The sequence below is a fragment of the Rutidosis leptorrhynchoides genome, chromosome 1, assembly GCF_046630445.1.
Source record: "Rutidosis leptorrhynchoides isolate AG116_Rl617_1_P2 chromosome 1, CSIRO_AGI_Rlap_v1, whole genome shotgun sequence".
Taxonomy (NCBI): Eukaryota; Viridiplantae; Streptophyta; class Magnoliopsida; order Asterales; family Asteraceae; genus Rutidosis; species Rutidosis leptorrhynchoides.
Window position 1 is genome coordinate 150,023,876 of NC_092333.1, and position 23,428 is coordinate 150,047,303.

At 32.9% G+C, this 23,428-nt stretch overlaps 1 non-coding gene across 1 annotated transcript; it reads left to right on the plus strand.

Annotated features, from left to right (window-relative positions):
- Nucleotides 1–5,019: 5,019 nt before the first annotated feature.
- On the plus strand, nt 5,020–5,126 carry LOC139886853 (small nucleolar RNA R71). The gene has a single exon (XR_011772714.1). It is a non-coding gene; the product is annotated as a small nucleolar RNA R71 (small nucleolar RNA).
- Nucleotides 5,127–23,428: the final 18,302 nt, after the last annotated feature.

The following is a 23,428-nucleotide window of genomic DNA, read 5'->3' on the forward strand; positions in this document are numbered from 1 at the left end:
AAGCAAGCAAGAAATGATAAATTCACCTGGGTCTCCTACTTTAGTAAGTAGAGTTGGTTTGTTAACCTTTTTCGGGTGATCTTTTCTTAGTTCTTTCACTTCTACTTGAACTTCTTGTTCATATTTTTCTTCGTTTCTTGGAATGGGAGGTTTATATAGAAATTCTTCTTCATCACTCCAATTTGAAGCTTCCCCATCTTCCACTTTTGGTTTTTCACATGTTGTTGAAAACATATTTATGTTTTCATTCTAAGGGTTTTCTTTGGTGGTGAAATTATGATTGACTTCATTGTCAACTTCCATTGAATCATGTATGTAATGTTTAACTATGTGACCATTAACTTTAAATTCAATCCCATTTGAATTTATTAACTCTATTGTTCCGTATGGGAAAACTCTTTTGACTATAAATGGTCCAGACCATCTTGATTTCAATTTTCCAGGAAATAGCTTGAATCGTGAATTGAAAAGAAGAACTCTTTCTCCTTCCTTAAATTCTTTTGAACTTCTGATTCTTTTATCATGCCATTTCTTCGTTCTTTCCTTATAGATTAAGGAATTTTCGTATGCTTCATGTCTTAATTCTTCTAATTCATTTAGTTGACTTAATCGTAGACGTCCGGCTTCATGCAAATCAAGATTACATGTCTTCAAAGCCCAGAATGCTTTGTGCTCAATTTCTACTGGAAGGTGACATGCTTTTCTGTAAACAAGTTTAAAAGGTGTGGTTCCAATTGGAGTTTTGTAGGCTGTTCTAAAAGCCCAGAGTGCATCCTCCAATTTCATGGACCATTCCTTCGAATTTGATCCTACGGTTTTCTCTAGAATACGTTTTAAAGCTCGGTTGGTATTTTCAACTTGTCCACTTGTTTGTGGATGATAAGCGGTTGAGATTTTATGAGTTACTCCATATCTTTTGAGAACTTTCTCAAGTTGATTATTACAAAAATGAGTACCCGATCACTTATTAAATCTTTCGGTGCTCCGAACATAGCCAAAAGACGTTTTAAGAAGTTGACTACAACTCGTGCATCGTTAGTTGGGAGAGCTTGTGCTTCCGCCCATATAGATACATAATCAATGGCAACGAGAATGTAGAGATTATTATGAGATTTTGAAAATGGACCCATAAAGTCAATACCCCAAAGGTCAAATACTTCACATACTTGAATGATATTTTGTGGTATTTCATCACGTTGACTTATTTTTCCGGCCCTTTGACAAGCATCACATGATTTACAATGAAGGTGTGCGTCTTTGAAAATTGTAGGCCAATAGAATCCAGTATCGTAGACTTTTTTTGCTGTGAGTTGAGGCCCATAATGCCCTCCTGTTGGTCCTGTGTGACAATGGTTTAAGATTTGAGTAGCTTCATCTCCGAATACGCATCGGCGTATTATTCCATCGGGACAACTTTTAAACAAATGTGGATCTTCCCAAAAATAGTGCTTTATATCACTAAAGAATTTCTTTCGTTTTTGGTACAACAACCCTTTTTCAAGGAATCCACATACTAAGTAGTTTGCATAGTCTGCGAACCATGGAATTTCATTATAATCGATTTTCAATAGATATTCATCAGAAAATTTGTCTTGTATGGCGGATTTATTTAGAACTTCTAATTCGGGATTTTCAAGACGAGAAAGATGATCAGCGGCGAGATTTTCTGCTCCCTTTTTGTCCCGGATTTCAATATCAAACTTTTATAAGAGTAAGATCCAACGGATTAATTGTGGTTTGACATCTTGTTTTGAAAATAGGTATCTAAGAGCAGAATGGTCGGTATAGACCACCGTTTTTGCTAGAACGAGATATGAATGAAATTTGTCAAAAGCAAAGACAATAGCAAGGAGTTCTTTTTCAGTAGTTGTGTAATTCGTTTGTGCTCCTTGTAACGTCTTACTAGCGTAATAAATAGGTTGAAATCGTTTTACAATCCTTTGACCTAAAACGCCTCCCATTGCAAAATCAGTTGCATCGCACATGAGTTCAAATGGTAAATTCCAATTTGGAGTTATCATGATCGGCGCATTAGTGAGTTTTTTTAAGAATATTAAAAAATTTGATGCATTCATCTGAAAAGATGAATGGAGCATCCTTTTCAAGGAGTTTATTCATAGGAGTGGCAATTTTAGAAAAATCTTTTATGAAACGTCGGTAAAAACCGGCATGCCCTAGAAAACTCCTAACTCCTCTAACATTGGTGGGATGTGGAAGTTTAGCAATTACATTTACTTTAGCTCTATCTACTTTAATTCCTTCCTTTGAAATTTTATGACCAAGAACGATGCCTTCTCTAACCATGAAATGGCATTTCTCCCAATTAAGTACTAGATTTGATTATTCGCATCTAATAAGCATTCGTTCAAGATTAACTAGACATGTTTCAAAAGTATCGCCGAAGACTGAAAAGTCATCCATGAAAACTTCCATGCATTCTTCTATCATGTCGTGAAAAATTGCCATCATGCACCTTTGAAAGGTTGCAGAGGTGTTGCAAAGTCCAAATGGCATGCGTTTGTAAGCAAAAGTATCATAAGGGCACGTGAATGTGGTTTTCTCTTGGTCCTCGGGTGCGATTGGAATTTGAAAGTATCCGGAGAAACCGTCAAGAAAACAATAGTAACTGTTTCCGGCTAATCTTTCCAACATTTGATCAATGAAAGGTAAGGGAAAGTGATCTTTTCTGGTGGCGTTATTTAATTTTCTATAATCAATACAAACACGCCATCCTGTTGCAGTCCTAGTAGGAATAAGCTCATCCTTTTTATTTGTGATGACAGTTATGCCACCCTTTTAGGAACGCATTGAACTAGGTTTACCCATGGACTATCAGAGATTGGATAAATTAAACCTGCATCGAGCAGTTTAATAATTTCTTTCTTAACAACATCTTGCATATTTGGATTTAGTCTTCGTTGGCGTTGCACATATGTTTTATGACCTTCTTCCATAAAGATTTTATGTGTGCAATACGAAGACTTATGCCTTTAATGTCAATCCATGCAATAGCTGGTTTGTGAGCTTTTAGCACAGAAATGAGTTTAGATTTTTCATTTTCCGTAAGAGAAGACGATATTATTCTAGGTAATTCAGATTCACCATGTAAATAAGCGTATTCCAAATGATTTGGAAGTGTCTTTAACTCTAATATCGGTGGCTCTTCTATCGATAATTTGTATCGATATCTGTCTTCCTCTTTAGCATTTGAAGTTCTTCTATCGTTGGTTCATATTCATTAGCCATGAGTGTAGCTAACATTTCAGCTTCATCAATTGGTTCAGTTCCTTCTCCTAAAGAACATTCTCCTGTTCCTTGTAATTCTAGAAATTCTTGTAACAATTCTGCATGTGAATCTATAGTTTGAATATAATAACATGTATCATCTGCAGATTGTGGTTGTTGCATGGCTCTATCAACTGAAAAGGTAACACTCTCGTCCTCTATACTTAGGGTCAGTTTCTTACCAAACACGTCTATTATTGCTTTAGCCGTGTTTAAGAATGGTCTTCCTAATATAAGAGGAACTCGAGAATCTTCTTCCATGTCTAGAATAACAAAATCTACTGGGAATACTAAAGTACCAACTTTAACTAGCATGTTCTCCATTATCCCTCTAGGATATTTTACTGATCGATCTGCTAGTTGTATACTTATTCTTGTTGGTTTAAATTCTCCGAGGTCTAGTTTAGCGTATAATGAATACGACATTAAATTTATAGTAGCATCTAAGTCTGCCAATGCTTCTATTGAATTAAGACTACCCAGAAAACATGAAATTGTGAAACTTCCTGGATCTGATAATTTTTCTGGTAGTTTATTTAACAGCACTGCAGAACAATTAGCATTCATTGTAACAGCCGAGAGTTCTTCCATTTTCTTTCTATTTGTGATTAGATCTTTCAGAAATTTAGCATATCTAGGTATTCCTGAAATCACATCAATGAAAGGAAGATTGACATTTATTTGTTTAAACATATCTAAGAATTTGGATTGCTCGGCTTCAACTCTTTCTTTTCTCATTTTACGCGGGTAAGGAAGCGGTGGTTGGTATGGTTTAACATAAGGCTTTGCCTTAACTGTGTTATCTTTATTAACCTTTTCAACTACCGGTTCTGTTTCCTCTCTTGCTCAGGCTATGGTGCCTGTGTAGTAGGAATAGAGTCATCAGAAATTACAGGCATTTCAGGTGGTTTAAGTGTAATACCACTTCTTGTGGTAATGGCTTTAGCTATTTCATTTCGGGGATTAGCATTTGTATCGCTAGGTAGACTCCCCGGTTTCCTTTCGCCTATCAACCTTGCTAGGTTGCTCACTTCTTGTTCCAGATTTTGGATAGAAGCTTGTTGATTTCTAAATGCTTGAGCATTTTGTTCATTAGTTTGTTTCTGAGATGTGAAAAACTGCGTTTGAGATTCAACTAGCTTCGACATCATATCTTCTAAATTTGGCTTTTTATCATCGATTTGTGGTGGTTTATTTGGAAATATAGGTCTTTGCTGGTTGTAAGTATTATTGGATACTTGTTGATTGCTAGGACCTTGTTAGTTGTTGTATGAAATATTTCGGTTATAATTATGATTTTGATTGTAGTTTGGTCTTGGCGGTTGATAATTATTTCCAGGCCTTTGGTTCATGTATGAAACATTCTCTCTTTGTTTCATTGTTTGTTCAATACTGAGACAATCTTTTGTCAAATGTGGTCCTCCACACTACTCACAACTAATTCATATTGCGTGAATATCTTTAGTCATCTTTTCCATTTGTCTCTCAAAAGCATCTAACTTTGCAGAAATGTAATCAAAGTCATTTCTAGACTCGGCTCTAGCCGCTTTAGATGATTGAAGAATATCTTTTTCTTGATGCCACTCATGTGAGTGTGATGATGTGTTATCAATAATTTTGTGAGCTTCAGTTATGGTTTTCTTCATAATGGAACCACCAGCTGTTATGTCGATATCTTTTCGTGTAGTAATGTCGCATCCTTGGTAGAATATTTGTACTATTTGATAAGTGTCTAAACCATGTTGAGGACATCCTCTCAACAACTTTCTGAATCTTGTCCACGCCTTATATAAAGTTTCATTTGGCTTTTGTGTGAACGTAAAAATTTCTCCTTGAAGTCTCACGGCTTTAGATGCCAGAAAGAATCTTTTAAGAAAAATTTTCAACTAAAACATCCCATGTATCAATCGCCCCTTCAGGTAACGATTCTAACCAATCTTTGGCTTCTCCCTTTAAAGTCCAGGGAAATAACATGAGATAGATCTGTTCATCCTCAACTTCTCTGATTTTGAATAGAGTACAGATCCTATTAAAGGTACGAAGATGTTCGTTTGGATCTTCCTTCGGCGTACCACTAAATTGGCACTGATTAGTTACCATGTGTAGGATTTGTCCTTTGATTTCATAATCTGGCGCATTAATGTCTGGTTGAGTAATTGCGTGACCTTGGCCAGTGCGTGTAGCTCTCATTCGGTCTTCCATACTTAGAGGTTCCTAATTTTCCATGATTGAGTTTGTTGAATCTGAATCACTAGAGGATTCTGATTTAATGGTTTCTTCCTCGACAATCTCTGGTTGAATGATTTGTGGTTCAGGAGGAATGATTAGTGGTTCAGGATCTATGAATTGTCCCTGAATATCTTCCGGGTTCTCAATTGTGAGATCGGGTTCAAAAAATGGATTATCGGGAGTTTAAATTGGAGTACTTGGTCGACTAGATGATGATTCTAAAGAAAAATCAACGGCGACGATATTGACTAGATGTCTTGATCGAGTTACAGGAGGTGAACGTATGAAAGGTGATGAACGTTTTGCTAGGTGCATTCACTGAATATCCTATTAGTTATAAAGATAAAAATTATATAAGTTATCAAATTAATAGACTTTTCTGATTTTGCCCACGTTTTGAATAGACAATAGATGCAACAGGTAGCCAGGACCCTTTAAATCGGAAGCCCACAACTCGCCACTAACAAATCCAACTATTACTACGAACCAGAAAATTTTGGATGTCTATCAATTTAACCTACGGCTCTATTGAGTCGACAGCAATCGTCGATTTATTGGCGACTTGACTGACTCTTAGAGCCTAAATTAAATACCAGGCAGGAGTTAAAACCCATGGAAATTTGATTCTACCATTTTCATGGCGTCTAATTATTTTTATTTTATTATTATTTTTATTTTAAACTTTTTCCTACTTAAAGGCCGGAGGTCCTCTCGGAAGCAATCTCTTTATCCGTCGAATGGAGAGAGGGATGACTTTCTCTACTTTTGAGAGTGTTTCACTCTGGGTGAAGAAATGACTTGTCTTTATTCTCGGATAGGGGAAGGATTGTCTACATCTCATCTCCCCCATACACCACTTATGTGGTATTGGGTTTTGTTGTTGTTGTTGTTGTTGTATTAATTTAACCGCTTAAAATAATTTTTTTTTCGAAATTTTGAAGAAGATATAGAAAATCTATGTCCTAAAAACTAGAGCGTAGAAATGAGAAAGAATAAGAGTGCGTCGAAAAACGTCGAAAAATAATAATAAGAAAGTAAAGCGTCGAAACTTAAAAGTCTAAAAACTAAATATAAAAAGTTGCGCCTAAAGGTATTAAAGCTTAAAAGGAATTCAAAATCAAAAAATGGCAATTACTTAAAAGGCACTAAAATCTATTAAATATTAAAGCGATAAGTGACGTCGTAAAATTCTAAAGCGTCTAAATCTTAATCTAAAGAAAAAGTGCTTAAGTGATTTTACGGCAAAGCCTAGAAATCTAGAAATATAAAATAACTACGGCAAAAACTAAGTTTAAAACTAATTACGAACGATAAATATACAAATTACGAATTATATGATTAAAATATACAATTTATAAAAAGAAACAAGAAATGATAAAATTACTTATTTTATATAAAAATATTATTTTTATATTATTTTATAAAAGTATTAATTTTATATAATTTAATAATAATTAATAAACTTAATATTACTAAATAAAACTAAAACTAAATATTAATTAAATAAATCAAAACCTAATTAGGTTAATAATAATAATTAAATTATTAAAACCCTAATCAGCAATTAATGCGTACAAGGTTCAGCCTGTCAGACAGCTCCGCGACTGCGGTTTGTTTATGCCTAAAAGGCTCTGCGACTACGGAGTTTGCAGACTCAGATTTCAGGCAGGCCAAAATTCGTGCAGGTTCAGTTTTTATTTTATTTTTTATTTTCTGTTTTTAATTTGTAGAAAATATAATTTAAATAAAACTTTAAAAAATATACTTATTAGTTTTTGTAACTAAAAAAAATAAAAAAATTTTAATTTAAACACTTAAAAATATATAAATATATACTTTTTTATGTTTTTATATTTTAAAACTTATATAAAATTATATTTTTACAAAAATGGCTTAAAAACTAATTTTTTTTCATAGCGTTTCGCTTCGGCGTGATTTCTCCCCGGCAGCGGCTCCAAAAATACTTGATGTGCGCGAGGGGTAGTACGAAATACTATTATATTTTATTATGAAATAATATTAAATACGATATAATTTTACACAAGTTATTTATTTATTTATAGAATGGGATGTACCTAAACTTTGCTACAACACTTATAGGCAGTGTACCTAATCGTAGAGTAGTGTAGTTTTTAGTAAGCCCGGTTCGTTCCACAGGGATCTAGCTAAGTTTAACGCTATATTTTTATTAAACTATATTTGTATATATATATATATATATATATATATATATATATATATATATATATATAAGTATTATTATTATTATAAAGGGGGTTTTACCGTTTAATGACCGGTTTGTCGATTTTAAGTCCTAATGCAAAATATTAACTTAATTTAAAGCGTAAAGTAAATGACGATAAATAAAAATGCGATAGAATAAAAGTGCGATAACTAAAAGTGCAATAATTTAAAGTACGATAAATAAAATGACGATAAATAAAGTGCGATGAGATATAAAATAAAGGAATTATGCTTATTTAAACTTCCGTAATCATGATGTTTGACGTGTTGATTTTAATTTATTACCATGGGTTAATTGTCCTTTGTCCTGGATTATTCGATATGTCCATCTGGTTTTATCCATAATAGTCCATCGGTCATAATTATAAAGTGCGAGAGTCTTCGCCAATTTAACCTTATACCCGAAGTCAAATATTCCAACTAATTGGGGATTCGAACTGTAACAAGGTCTTAATACTTTATTTAATGAATACACCAGGTTATCGACTGCGTGTAATCCAAGGTTTTAATACTTTGTTAACAATTACACCAATTACCCTTGAATGTAATCCACCCCTGTTTTAATGAGTCCAGTGACTATTAATCCATCCCCGTGTCCGGTCAAATGAATAATTATTAGTATTTATAAATATCCCGCCCACCGTACCCAGTCAAGCGTATGTGATTAAATATAAATACATTAAATTATAAATCTCTATATTAAATCAACGAGATATCATTTAATTAATATAAAGCCCATTAATAGCCTATAGTCTAATTTCCACAAGTGTCGGTCTTTTGTCCAAACCCCAATTATGGTCCAAAGCCCAATAACCCCGTCTTAATATTTAGTCCAACATCACGATTACTTCGGCTTAAATAAGCATAATAATAATTTAGCTACGAGACATTAATTTAAAAAGGTTGAACATAACTTACAATGAGTATTAATCGCGTAGTGTTACACGGACAGAATTTTGACTTACAAACCTTAAAACATTCGCTAAAATAACCTTATTATTATTATTAACTTAATATAAAAATTAAAATTATAAATATAAATATAGATTGAGAGATTGAAGTAGAAAAAAGTGTGTTCATCGTCCGAATGCGTTGGCTTTTATAGGCCCATTTTGCACTGTGTAGCTCCGCAATTGTAACATCCTCCAGATAGGGTCTGAAAGAAACGTCACTAATATCAAATAATCCAACATATTATAATATACGAGAACAATACTACATGATAAAATTAAACTTTATTGAGAGTACGCAGCGGAAAATGAAATGTCGTTACAAGAATTGAAATAACAATAAAGTAAATATTTCAAATGCAAGAATAGTAAATGCGATATCTCTTGTTCCTAAGTTCAATTACATCACATAAGCAGTAAGTAAGTAAGCTTGAATCAATCAGCACCTGAGACAAACATGCTAAAGTGTCAACCAAAAAGGTTGAGTGAAATCATAGGTTTAACAAAAGTAGTTATCGTTGTTTTTAGACCACAAGATTTAGTTTGTAAAGTTGATCTCCCGCAGGATCAAAAAGTTATGCCAATGCATGATATTTAGACTAAACGTTCAAGTTTTCCCCAAAAACAAGTTGTAGTTTATACTTGTCGGTTTAATTTCATTATTAAGTAATACAAAGACTTAGTCAAATGTATCGGGGACGTTACTCCCGATAGGCCTACCCCCAAAAATTAAGCATGCATTCAACGAGCAATTAAAAATATCACTGTAGGGACTTAGTCGGACATAGCCGGGTATAGCATAGTTTAGTAGTTTGGTACTTGTGTCTAAGTTGTAAAATGTAAAAACAGCATGTGTCTCACCCCAATAAAAGTAAGTAAGTTTACTAGCAATAAAGAGTGGGGCTATGAATTCACCTTAGTAAGTAGAAAGAGAGAGAGAGAGAGAGAGAGAGAGAGAGAGAGAGAGAGAGAGTTATTCCTCATAATAGAAAGTTGGATGAGTGAGCAGAAAAGTCAACCTATTGACATTTAAGAGTAGTTAGTGTTTTTGCCCAAGTTTAAGTAGATGTTTAAGTATGATAGTGTTGTAAGTATAGTTCGTTTTACTAAGTTTCCTTTCCTAGTAAGTTTCTATTTTTAGAAAGTTTCCAATTTTAGTAGATTTCTTATCTTAGTAAGTTTCTATAACTAGAAAGTTTCTACTTTAAGAGTGTTTTCCATTTTAGGATACTTGCCGTATTAGATAAGCTTCCAATCACCCATTTCCCTTCGAATGGCCATTTCAGGTCTAGAGGCTTGAGCTATAGGATCCTTTAAATCGGAAATCCAAACCCTTCCGCCTAGAGTTTCGTAGAAACCATTCGTCAAGAAAGTTCGAAGATCTATACATCTCTAATACATATCCCAAAATTTTTTTATGTGTTATAATATAAGTAGTAGGTTATAGGTGTTAGTAATAGTAATAGTGTATACATGTTAATTAATAGTATAAGTAGTATTGGGGTTTCATTAATTAGGGTTAGTTAATTAAAGTAGTATTTTAATGATTAGGGTTTAGGGTTTTGAGGATCTAAATAATATGAATGTTAAGATCATGCACGAATATGATTATGAATATAAACATGAATTGAAAGAAAGATTTAAAAGTTTTAAGATTTTGGATCATACCTTGTTAATGATGATGAAGATTAACAAGAAACAAGAAGAAAACTTGGTGATGAAGATCAAATAACCTAAATAATGAAGAACACGCTTGAAAATCTTGATGAACACGAAGAACAAGCTTGAAGATCCGAATACCACAAGAGAGGGAGAGGGAGAGATTGTTTTTGAGAGAGGATTTTGGTGTGATTTGTGAATGAGAAACTAGGAGTCTAGGGGTGTTTATATAGTGCAAGTATTAGAGTGTTAGTCAACATAAGGATGTTCTAATTAATAATTTTATTTTATTTTATAATTTTTAGTCAACAATGGGTGGTACAAGTTTATATATATATATATATATATATATATATATATATATATATATATATATATATATTATTTTATTTTTTTAGTCAACATAAGGATGTAATTATTTAAGATTCTTTAGTCTCATCATTATTATTATTATTATTATTATTATTATTATTATTATTATTATTATTATTATTATTATGATTATTATTATTATGATTATTTTTACATTTACTTCATGATAAGTATTATTTTCTTTTTACTAATTCATGCTTTGTATATATATTTTTTTAATTTAGTTCCCAATTTTTTTATTATTTATATAAATGTCACTTTTTGTTTATTACTTATAGGTTATTAGTTATAATATTACATAAATGCATAAATTTTAATTAGTAGTGAGTGTCGACTAACAGTTTATTATTTTCATCTTTTATTAACTTGTCAATTATTGCACAAAGTTAATTAATATGTTTTATAACTCTTAACACTTAACAATTGTTGATTAAAGTTTAATCATTAAGTTTTAATTATATTGTTTGGGCATTTAATATTGAAAAAGTATAGAATGGAAAAATGAGGGTCGTTATAGTACCTCCCCATTATTAGAAACTTCATCCCGAAGTTTTAAGTAGATTTCTCGTTTGCATCAGCAGTTGAGAAGAGATGGGGAATATTTCCGTATCATTTAGTCTTCGCGTTCCCATGTATGTTAGGGGCTTCAACGCGAATCCCAACGGACTTTAACAATAGAGTTTGATTTTTACGTTCCCGGGTACGGTCGGGGCCAATGAGTGTTAACAATAAGTATATTGTTTTGTTTACATGTTTGATCTCATGATCCTTAACCTTAATAGGTCGTTTACAAGTGCATTAAATGCGGAGAATTTTCCAAGGAATAACAAGAGTGTCGTTTGACTAGTTTTTCTTTAAAAGGAAAGATGATGGTATAACAACATGAAATGTATTATTGAACTCGTTAAGATCTTGAGTGTTTATACCGCAATAGTAGGGCAGATAAAATAGAGTAGAGTATGTAAAGATTTCAGTTACGTAGTTTGATGTATGGCTGGTGTTTGTTAGAGATAGTACCAGCTTCAAGTTTCAAAAGGTAACCACAATACCTTTAGTTTTTAAGAGATGTCTAATAGACAAATGAGATGTTAGTTGAGAGTTCGTTGATCTCAGGATAATACGAGCGATTAAATTTAAGACATCGTTCAGTATACATGAGAACTTGTCTTTAGAAATAGTTTCAGAATGTAGCTTTAAGATTTATGATTTCAGTTTCATGTCGAATCATAGATTAAAACTTGACTAGAATAACATCTAGTTGCAAACCAAAAAGGAAGAAATGTTTAGAGTATCTTCATAAATGTCTAAGGTAACTCCTTCAGAGTAAGAAAAGTGTTTTCGCACAAATGGCGAGTCGGTCTATTATTTACTTATGAGTTTAAATGTGGATGAGAATAAATGTGAATCATTGATTATAAGGTATTGTTTCTACCATGAAGGAACCTTTGCTTCCTTGTTCAAAAGATCGTAGTATTGATGTTTACGAGAGCGTCGTGGTTTGGCCGTGAAATACCGGAAGTAGATACTTCTTAACGAATAACATAGCAAGGAAGAGATGACGTACGTAAAGAGGTAAGTCTCGTTCTTGCACGGAGAATGGGAATAAAGGTGATCCAAACATATTGGAGAGCAATACGAAACTTTTAATAATAAACCAAAGTAATTTTTGAAAAGTTGCGACATTTGTTATAACAATATAAACGAAGCGGAGCTATTGGTAAAACTTGAGTTATGTACAACACGTACTATTTTATGTGAAATAATTTGAACAATACGAAAAAAAGAGTTGTTTAAAAGAATGTTTAATTTAATGAAACAAAGGTAAATTGCTAAAAATGCGAAAGTGTTTATATAATTAGTGAAAGTAATTTTAGAGGAGGTGACAAAATGATGTTCATAGTACAACTAAGGTTACGTAAAATTTTGTAAAGTAATTTTGATTTAATCAAAGTGAAAATTTGTAGAAGTGAAAGTATAATTTGATATGTACTAGTCAAAGTACGTAAAGTTATGTTTATGTATAAGGTTTTATAAATCACATAAGTGAAAAATCATTTTTTATAAATTCCGAGATAGTTTAAAAATAAAGACTCGTGTAAGAAATCTTTGGAAAACAGGATACTTGTATTTAAGAGTTTATTTGTTTGAGAAAAATTGATTGAAGATTTTAAAATTCCGGAGGATAATTGTGTAATAATTGTTTCAAGGTAGTGAAAACTAATGGATCGACTTTTATCAGGGCATGAGTCCTTGGACTCAAAATGGTAACATTAAAGTTAGAAGGATGATAATGTGATTATCATCAAATGAGTAAATCCCTCGAATTTAGAGTTATGTATGCAAGAACTTCAAATAAGATTTGCAACTTTGAATCGTTCGAATGATAGTGAGAGTTCGAGAACTCGGCATGAATAATCTGGCAGTCGCATAGACAAGTATAAATAAATGCTAAAGCAGTGACTTTCAACTACGTAATGATTGTTGGAATTCAGCCTTAATTGGTCTGAGAGGAGGATACGTTAAAGTATGATGGAATCATTTCAATTGTTACAGCAGTTTTTCAGATGAGTTTAGCTCAAGCCACAACTTGAGATAGTGTATTTCACCTCTGGTTTTCGAGTTGACAATGATCGATTATTGTTTGAGTATGGCACCATTACTTGCATGGTTCCAAGTAGTCTATTATAAGTAGATGTATGAGTACAGAAGTTTCTTGACTATGATAGTTAAAACGATACATGTATGGAGGTTCCATTCTTCAGAAGATTATGCATATGAGATATTTATCATCTCGACATAGATAATGTAATGGTGTTTGTAATATCGACGTTGGAGGGTTCAAATGACATAGGTTTTTGAAAGTCATATGAGAATTTACACCGAGAGTGTAATAACAAGTGATGATTATGTATCAATGATCAGGAGATATCCATTTAGGATGAATGAATTTCAAGATTCGATTTGTCTACAACTTTTTATGGTACATGAAAGTTTGTTAAATGAGTATGAGATAGATATATAGTTTGATTAGAATGAGTTTTTCGTATCTACTAAATATCAAGATGATCATTTTTCTCTTTTCATGCCCTTGCGTTTGGGTTTTTGAACAGATAGCTTGAGAGTTTTTCTTTAATTCACTTTCTATTTCATACGTCATGATATTGGAATATCTCTATGAATTACTGTAATATAATCACGTTGGCCACCGTCATTATATTTCACTAATTCATATTTCCTTTCCAAGGTCACTCCATAAGGTCATGATATGTGATCAATGATGACTTCTAATATAGTGTGTTAAGGACAGCAGTAATCTTAGCTGGATCGACAACATGTGGTTTTAATCCAAAACTTGCACTTTGAAAAAGTTTGCGTAGAGTTGTTCTTATTCTCAAGAATGAGTTTGTAAATGTTGCTCACGTCCTTTCTCACTCTTGGAGCAGTTCGAAATGAAATCCGTGAAAACAGTTACTAACTTATGGTTGGCTAGTTTTAAGTTGCAGTCTTTATAGACTTGGTTAACCTTCATATCTTTGATAGTTATGGAAGTTGTGAAAGACGTAGTCAGACAAGGAAATTATGAAACATCGTGGTAAGAGTTGGTGTAGTTGGACGAACCATGATTCTTCACTACATAAGGGTGTATAGAAGTTTGATAAATCCGATAGGATAAAGATGAATATGATATAAACGAAACACTTTATATTATTAAGAACGAGGAATTAAATAAGTCTTTTTAATACACGATTCGGATATAGAAATGGTTTAAGGCATAGCCTTTACATAGATGAGAAATTGGAATAGGATAAACTAGGAAATATTAGGATTGAAGTAGTCTTCATATTTCTTCTTCTCTCCTCAACCTTCATCATAAACTTCTCAACTTTCTCATTCTTCGCCTTTTGTTTCTCATGCAGGAACTCGAGGCGGTTTTCCTTCATCTTCAATCTAAAGTTAACATCTTCTCTTAGGTAGGCAAGAGATTGCTTCCCCCATCTGGCATTTCTATCACCTTCATACTTCACCAACTTTATCTCCTTCTTTAGCTAAGCATTTTCCTCCATGAGCTTCCTTATTGCTAGGTCTTTTTCCTCATTTGAACATCGATCCTTGCAATATGATGAATTAGGCCATCAGTAGTTTTTCGTAGATTCATGATCTCGTACTTGGCATCAAATTCTTCATAGGAAGGAGATCAGGATCTTTTCTTTGACGGGCCATCTTCTTTAAAATCAGCAGGGCGTTTCCCTTTACTTTCCGTTCTTGGAGTCGGGTAGTATTCGGGAGAATTAGGTAAAGTATCCGGACTATAGTTTGGTGAGGGAGGACCACCAAAGTCATAAGGTGGACTTTGGACTGGTCTTGCAGTTGAAGGATATCCAATATCTTCTTCGATAGCAGGTTTGAAGTGAGTCATTACTTCAGATGGTTTGAAAAGAATTATCTTGTCGTTTTTATTAACGCTTGACATCCTATCATTAGGAAAGAGACTTTGATTAGCATTTTAAGCCAAGATTATCAAGGCAAGGTTGTTAAGATTATAAGGCAATCCTAAGTGCTTTAAAGTCTAAGGCAGGAAAGGTTATATTTTCCTAGATTGCTAAGGCACCCTAGATAGCAAGTAAGGCACACATAAAGATGCAATCCTGGTTCTCTATAATAGCCTGGTTTGCTCTGATACCACTCTGTAACATCCTCCAGATAGGGTCTGGAAGAAACGTCACTAATATCAAATAAACCAACATATTATAATATACGAGAACAATACTACATGATAAAATCAAACTTTATTGAGAGTACGCAGCGGAAAATGAAATGTCCTTACAAGAATTGAAATTACAATAAAGTAAATGTTTCAAATGCAAGAATAGTAAATGCAATATCTCTTGTTCCTAAGTACAAGTAGCATCACATAAGCAGTAAGTAAGTAAGCTTGAATCAATCAGCACCTGAGACAAACATGCTAAAGTGTCAACCAAAAAGGTTGAGTGAAATCATAGGTTTAACAAAAGTAGTTATCGTTGTCTTTAGACCACAAGATTTAGTTTGTAAAGTTGATCTCTCGCAGGATTAAAAAGTTATGCCAATGCGTGATATTTAGACTAAACGTTCAAGTTTTCCCCAAAGACAAGTTGTAGTTTATACTTGTCGGTTTAATTTCATTATTAAGTAATACAAAGACTTAATCAAATATATCGGGGATGTTACTCCCGATAGGCCTACCCCCAATAATTAAGCATGCATTCAACGAGCAATTAAAAATATCACTGTAGGGACTTAGTCGGACATAGTCGGGTATAGCATAAATTAGTAGTTTAGTACTTGTGTCTAAGTTGTAAAATGTAAAAACAGCATGTGTCTCACCCCAATAAAAGTAAGTAAGTTTGCTAGCAATAAAGAGTGGGGCTATGAATTCACCTTAGTAAGTAGAGAGAGAGAGAGAGAGTTATTCCTCATAATAGAAAGTTGGATGAGTGAGCAGAAAAGTCAACCTATTGACATTTAAGAGTAGTAAGTGTTTTTACCCAAGTTTAAGTAGATGTTTAAGTATGATAGTGTTGTAAGTATAGTTCGTTTTACTAAGTTTCCTTTCCTAGTAAGTTTCTATTTTTAGAAAGTTTCCACTTTTAGTAGATTTCTTATCTTAGTAAGTTTCTATAACTAGAAAGTTTCTACTTTAAGAGTGTTTTCCATTTTAGGATACTTGCCGTATTAGATAAGCTTCCAATTACCCCTTTCCCTTCGAATGGCCATTTCAGGTCTAGAGGCTTGAGATATATGATCCTTTAAATCGGAAATCCAAACCCTTCCGCCTAGAGTTTCGTAGAAACCATTCGTCAAGAAAGTTCGAAGATCTATACATCTCTAATGCATATCCCAAAATGTTTTTATGTGTTATAATATAAGTAGTAGGTTATAGGTGTTAGTAATAGTAATAGTGTATACATGTTAATTAATAGTATAAGTAGTATTAGGGTTTCATTAATTAGGGTTAGTTAATTAAAGTAGTATTTTAATGATTAGGGTTTAGGGTTTTGAGGATCTAAATAATATGAATGTTAGGATCATGCACGAATATGATTACGAATATAAACATGAATTAAAAGAAAGATTTAAAAGTTTTAAGATTTTGGATCATACCTTGTTAATGATGATGAAGATTAACAAGAAACAAGAAGAAAACTTGGTGATGAAGATCAAATAACCCAAATAATGAAGAACACGCTTGAAAATCTTGATGAAAACAAGCTTGAAGATCCGAATACCACAAGATAGGGAGAGGGAGAGATTGTTTTTGAGAGAGGATTTTGGTGTGATTTGTGAATGAGAAACTAGGAGTCTAGGGGTGTTTATATAGTGCAAGTATTATAGTGTTAGTCAACATAAGGATGTTCTACTTAATAATTTTATTTTATTTTATAATTTTTAGTCAACAATGGGTGGTACTAGTTTATATATATATATATATATATATATATATATATATATATATATATATATATATATATATATATATATATATATATATATATATATATATATATATATATATATATATATATATATATATATATATATATATATATATATATATATATATATATATATGTATGTATTCTATTTTATTTTTTTTAGTCAACATAAGGATGTAATTGTTTAAGATTCTTTAGTCTCATTATTATTATTATTATTATTATTATTATTATTATTATTATTATTATTATTATTATTATTATTATTATTATTATTATTATTATTATTTTTACATTTACTACATGATAAGTATTATTTTCTTTTTACTAATTCATGACTTGTATATATTTCTTTTTATTTAGTTCCCAATTGTTTTATTATTTATATAAATATCACTTTTTATTTATTACTTATAGGTTATTAGTTATAATATTACATAAATGCATAAATTTTAATTAGCAGTGAGTGTCGACTAACAGTTTATTATTTTCATCTTTTATTAACTTGTCAATTATTGCACAAAGTTAATTAATATGTTTTATAACTCTTAACACTTAACAATTGTTGATTAAAGTTTAATCATTAAGTTTTAATTATATTGTTTGGGCATTTAATGTTGGAAAAATATAAAATGGAAAAATGAGGGTCGTTATAGTACCTCCCCATTATTAGAAACTTCGTCCCGAAGTTTTAAGTAGATTTCTCGTTTGCTTCAGCAGTTGAGAAGAGATGGGGGTATTTCCGTATCGTTTAGTCTTCGCGTTCCCATGTATGTTAGGGGCTTCTACGCGAATCCCAACGAACTTTAACAATAGAGTTTGATTTTTACGTTCCCGGGTACGGTCGGGGCCAATGAGTGTTAACAATAAGTATATTGTTTTGTTTACATGTTTGATCTCATGATCCTTAACCTTAATAGGTCGTTTACAAGTGCATTAAATGCGGAGAATTTTCCAAGGAATAACAAGAGTGTCGTTTGACTAGTTTTTCTTTAAAAGGAAAGATGATGGTATAACATCATGAAATGTATTATTGAGCTCGTTAAGATCTTGAGTGTTTATGGCTCAATAGTAGGGCAGATAAAATAAAGTAGAGTACGTAAAGATTTCAGTTACGTAGTTTGATGTATAGCTGGTGTTTGTTAGAGATAGTCCCAGCTTCAAGTTTCGAAAGGTAACCACAATCCCTTTAGTTTTCAAGAGATGTCTAATAGACAAATGAGATGTTAGTTGAGAGTTCGTTGATCTCAGGATAATTCGAGCTATTAAATTTAAGACATCGTTCAGTATACATGAGAACTTGTCTTTAGAAATAGTTTCAGAATGTAGCTTTAAGATTTATGATTTCAGTTTCGGAAGCAAATGAGCAAGATGACATAATACATATATATTCAAAATAACTTAAGTATGGGGCATACTTCTTTTCGTCTTCTCAACAGATTCAACTACTGGATGTTTCCCTGCACGCTTTGAGCGTTTACCAGATTTCTTGGCGCTAGACGGTTGGGGGGTGAATTCAATGATTTCAACATCGGAAGAATGTTGTGCAGCGCTGCCACCTTCACCCTCCGTAGGCCGCTCTGGGCTCTTTAATTGATGCTCAAACTCTGCATCTTTTGCCTTATCAGCCTCAACCTCAGTAGGAGTCTTTGGTCGTTCAAATACAACAATTGGGTCCAAATTTTCTTTGGAAAGTTCTGAAAACCTTCATCTCTTCTTCTGCATCTAGAATAAACACACATACAAACAGAAAAAACATATAAGAATACAGGTGATTTATGTTAACATAATTTAAACATAGCATATTCATAAATGTGTCTACCACGGCCTTTCCAGTACATCACTGGCATATGTTCAGCACACCAATTAATACTCATATTACAGAGGACTAAAATGGCTTCATAGTCAGCATATGACCTTTGTGGAAGTTTCAGTTCCTTCCAAGCTTCTATCGTTGTCTTTTCATCATCGGACAGCACAATGGATTTGCTCACCCCTATCTTTGTTTTTCTCCACCCTCGAACACTTGCCCAAGTGTCTTGAATAACCCTTTCATTAACAAAGAAATAGGGTTCTTTCCAGTTTTTTAACGAGGTTTCTTTTTCACCAGTAAATGCTTTATTTGGTTTACAGTCAAATGTATACCAACATTTACTCACTAGACGAGTCCTAAATAACTCGTGGAAAATATTTACACTTGGTACTCTATCTACAACATTACAGTACATCTCAAAAGAATAATTTTTTGCAACCCAAAAGGGTGAATTTGGCTAAACCCTATTCCATAGTGGGCAAGAATTTCTTGTAGAAATGTGGAAGGAGGAATACGAAGATTTCCTACGGTTAATTGAAGTTTGTACAGGGTAATCATCTTCTTAGGTGGTTTGTTTGCTCTATCACTAGATGAAGGAACCATGAGATTCAACAGTCTAAGATTCCTATGATATATACACAATTTGTCTATTTTTGCTTCGGTTATACTAGAAGGAATAGTACTTACGTCGCGCGTGTCTTTTTGTGAAGATGTTCTGCTGGATTCGGCCATGGTAGCAATAAAAACAAAGAAATAGAAACAGTGGAGAAGAAAATCGAGAACTGACCTTGAGCAAATTAACTGCTATGAACCCTAGAATGCAATTGCAGATGTCTTCAAAGAAATTGATCAGTTTCGGAAAAGGAAAAATGAAATGGGAATGGATTACCACGTGTATGAACCAGATTGATAGACGATTGTACCCTTTCATCGTCAAATTGATAGACGATGAAAGGGTACAATCGTACCACGTGTATGAACCAGATTAATTGGGTAAACAATGTGAATTTCGAAAATAAATCAAAAAAAGGTTTTGAGGGCAAATTCATAATTAGAATTGTGACATCAGCACAGAAAAACAGACGGCTACTGCAGTTTTGTGTCTTCGAGGAAAAAAACATCTTTTATTTTTAGTTTAATGACTTTAATTTTGCCAAAAATAAAGTCATCGTCAAATTGATAGACGATGAAAGGGTACAATCTTACCACATGTATGAACCAGATTAATTGGGTAAACAATGTGAATTGATAGACGATGAAAGGGTACAATCGTACCACGTGTATGAACCAGATTAATTGGGTAAACAATGTGAATTTCGAAAATAAATCAAAAAAGATTAATTGGGTAAACAATGTGAATTTCGAAAATAAATCAAAAAAGGTTTTGGGGGCAAATTCATAATTAGAATTGTGACATCAGCACAGAAAAACAGACGGCTACTGCAGTTTTGTGTCTTCGAGGAAAAAAACATCTTTTATTTTTAGTTTAATGACTTTAATTTTGCCAAAAATAAAGACATTAAACTGGGGGGACTTAATGGTGTATCATAGGGGATACTCGCATAAAGTTATTATTTCTATACAGAAGAATAGATCAAAAAGCATAAAAGATACCAATATTTGGCGGTTTTTAACATTTTCCGCCCAACGCACAGCAGACCGCTCAGCGACATGCGTAAGCCCTGCAGGCAGTTTATATGCTTAAGCCCTTTAGTTAAGTGCGTGGGCGGCACTCAGCCATGTCAGCACACGTCACATGCATTCCAGATATTTCGCATAACTGAATTAATTAGCGTTTGACACGTGTTTCCCGAGAATTTCGGACAATCTATGCCTATAAATAGATCCCTTGGGTCACCACATTTCACATCTGAACTTTAGTCAAAGAGAATTACACTTTCTCTCTCACACAGTTCTTTCTCACTCTAAAACATTAACCGCTTAGCAACGAAACACTAGACGAATCAATTACAGATTGATCCAAAGACTGATTGAGGCCACCCCACGGATCTCTCATCCATGATCTGGGTCTGCAGAGATTATTTCTCGAGGGCAAACATCAGTCGGCATCATACGCTCTACGCTAGGCAGTTATTGTATTACACTGGTGCCTTACACCCGCTACACGGAAAATCGTACCAACAATGATTGTTGTGACTTTAGGTTCTTCAATCTCTTCAAATCTTCTTAGAAACAGCAAAACTTAAGATTTGACTTTGTTTGGCCCATAAATAATCAGAATATTCTGATTACCCTACAGTAACTTATATTTTCTTCTAAAGCTTCATAACCTGCACATGATAACATCACAGAGTACTATGACATATATAAACATAAGCACGTTAAATATGATCAATCTCTCAATTCTTTACAGACATAAACATTAAAATAAGCGAGATGATTAATTAAGCATGTTTATTCCTTTCTCTCACATACGCCATTCCTTCATATTCATCAGAACTCCAGAAGCACCAACTTTAACTTCTTCTTGCAATTAACATGGCTCGTACGTATATCAACTTTAACAAAATGTTGGTCATATAAAACATTTATCTCAAACACACTCTGACTTAGCCATTTTGACTCAACATTTTCACAATCATTCAAAACACATTGTTTAACTTATTGATTTGATTAAATAATTAAGAGCACACACACACATATATATAATTAATAGTCAACAAACAACGTTATTACATGACCAAATGTATGAAACGATAAATCATCTACGGTTGGGGATTACATGCACCAACAGTTTTCTTGCTCCTCCGACCGATAGTTGTAATAGATTTTTGAGGGTAGCTAGGCTAGAGATTTGTGTTTTTTTCGGGGTAGATAACATTAAGGAGGTGTGTAGCATTTTTTGTTAAGGTGTTATGTAACGCTTTGATAAGCTTGTATCAAGTTAACTATTTAATTTATTTTTTTGTCATTATTGAGACTTCTTTTGTCGGGGTTTCGATGAGTAATGCTTTTTTACCCGCTTTAGATGGTGTTCATACCTAAGTTTGGGTCTAAGAGGTGAAATATTTTTCATCTATTGATCGGATTTGTAGCTATGAGTTTTCTTTGAAGATGGTGGCGTTGTCTAATCGAAGTGTGCTCTTAGGTTTGTCTTGAGGGTGTCTTGTGGTGTTGACATTCTTGCGGTTTTTGAGGTTAGTGTTTTTGCCTCGGATGTGACTTCGGGATATGGTCTAGGTGCCCGTATTTATGGTTTAGTTGCTTCAGAGATCGATGAATTGTTTGCTTTAAACGTGTATGCTAATCAATTTAGGGTGATTTAGGAAGCATTGGGTTTAGCCGGTAGGTTAACGGGACTATGGTTAAGTCAGCGATCAGGGATGATGGTTTGATTTCGTTCTCCTCCAAAACTTAGCGGTGATAGTCATTTGCACGATTTTTGTAGGCGCTTTAGGATTCTAATCTATACAAATGCTTTTTACTTCAAAAATAATATATATATATATATATATATATATATATACATATATATATACATATATATATACATATATATATATACATATATATATACATATATATATACATATATATATATATATGTGTGTGTGTGTGTGTGTGTGTAGGGTCATAATCAAGAGGGAAGCACTTTTTTAGGGGGAAGGGGGAAGCAAATTATTTTTTTTTATTTTTTTTGTTTTTTGAAAAAACTTTGTTCATGAACATTATAGATTAGATGAAAATATGAATATTTAAAAAAGACACTTTGTGATGAATGTCATTATTTTGGCAGGAAAACGCTCGAAGAAAAAAATAAAAACATTCAATGCATTGAATGTTTTACTGCTGAGTTTATTTGCATCGTTTTATTTTCATCTTGTGTGAATTATTATTTTGAATTTAGCCCGATTTAGAGTTTAGGGTTTAGATGTCACACCCCCAAATAGGGCCTGGGGTATTTGTGACTAATTATATCAAATCACAGTTGTATAAACGAGAACGACTCTATATGAGACGTTATATTGAGTTTTGCAGCGGAAGATAAATAGGTTACATTGTATATAATGAACAACGCATTAAATGTCTTTAATTGATATGATATGTAATGAAGACTCCAAGCATAGCAAGCAATCATCATCAATTTAGCAAGTGTAAGTCTTTCAAATTATCCATGAATGACTTGTTGAAATGTTGCTTTCAATTAGCTAATACACAACGGAAGCATTATGTAGGATCTGAGAATAAACATGCTTTGAAGTGTCAACACGAGGTTGAGTGAGTTCATAGGTTTGTCATAAACAATGATTTCAGTAATAGATATAGACCACAAGATTTAGTTTATAAAGTTGATCTCGCAGGGACCAAAAAGTTAAGTTGATCTCGCAGGGACCAAAAAGTTAAGTTGATCTCGCAGGGACCAAAAAGTTAAGTTGATCTCG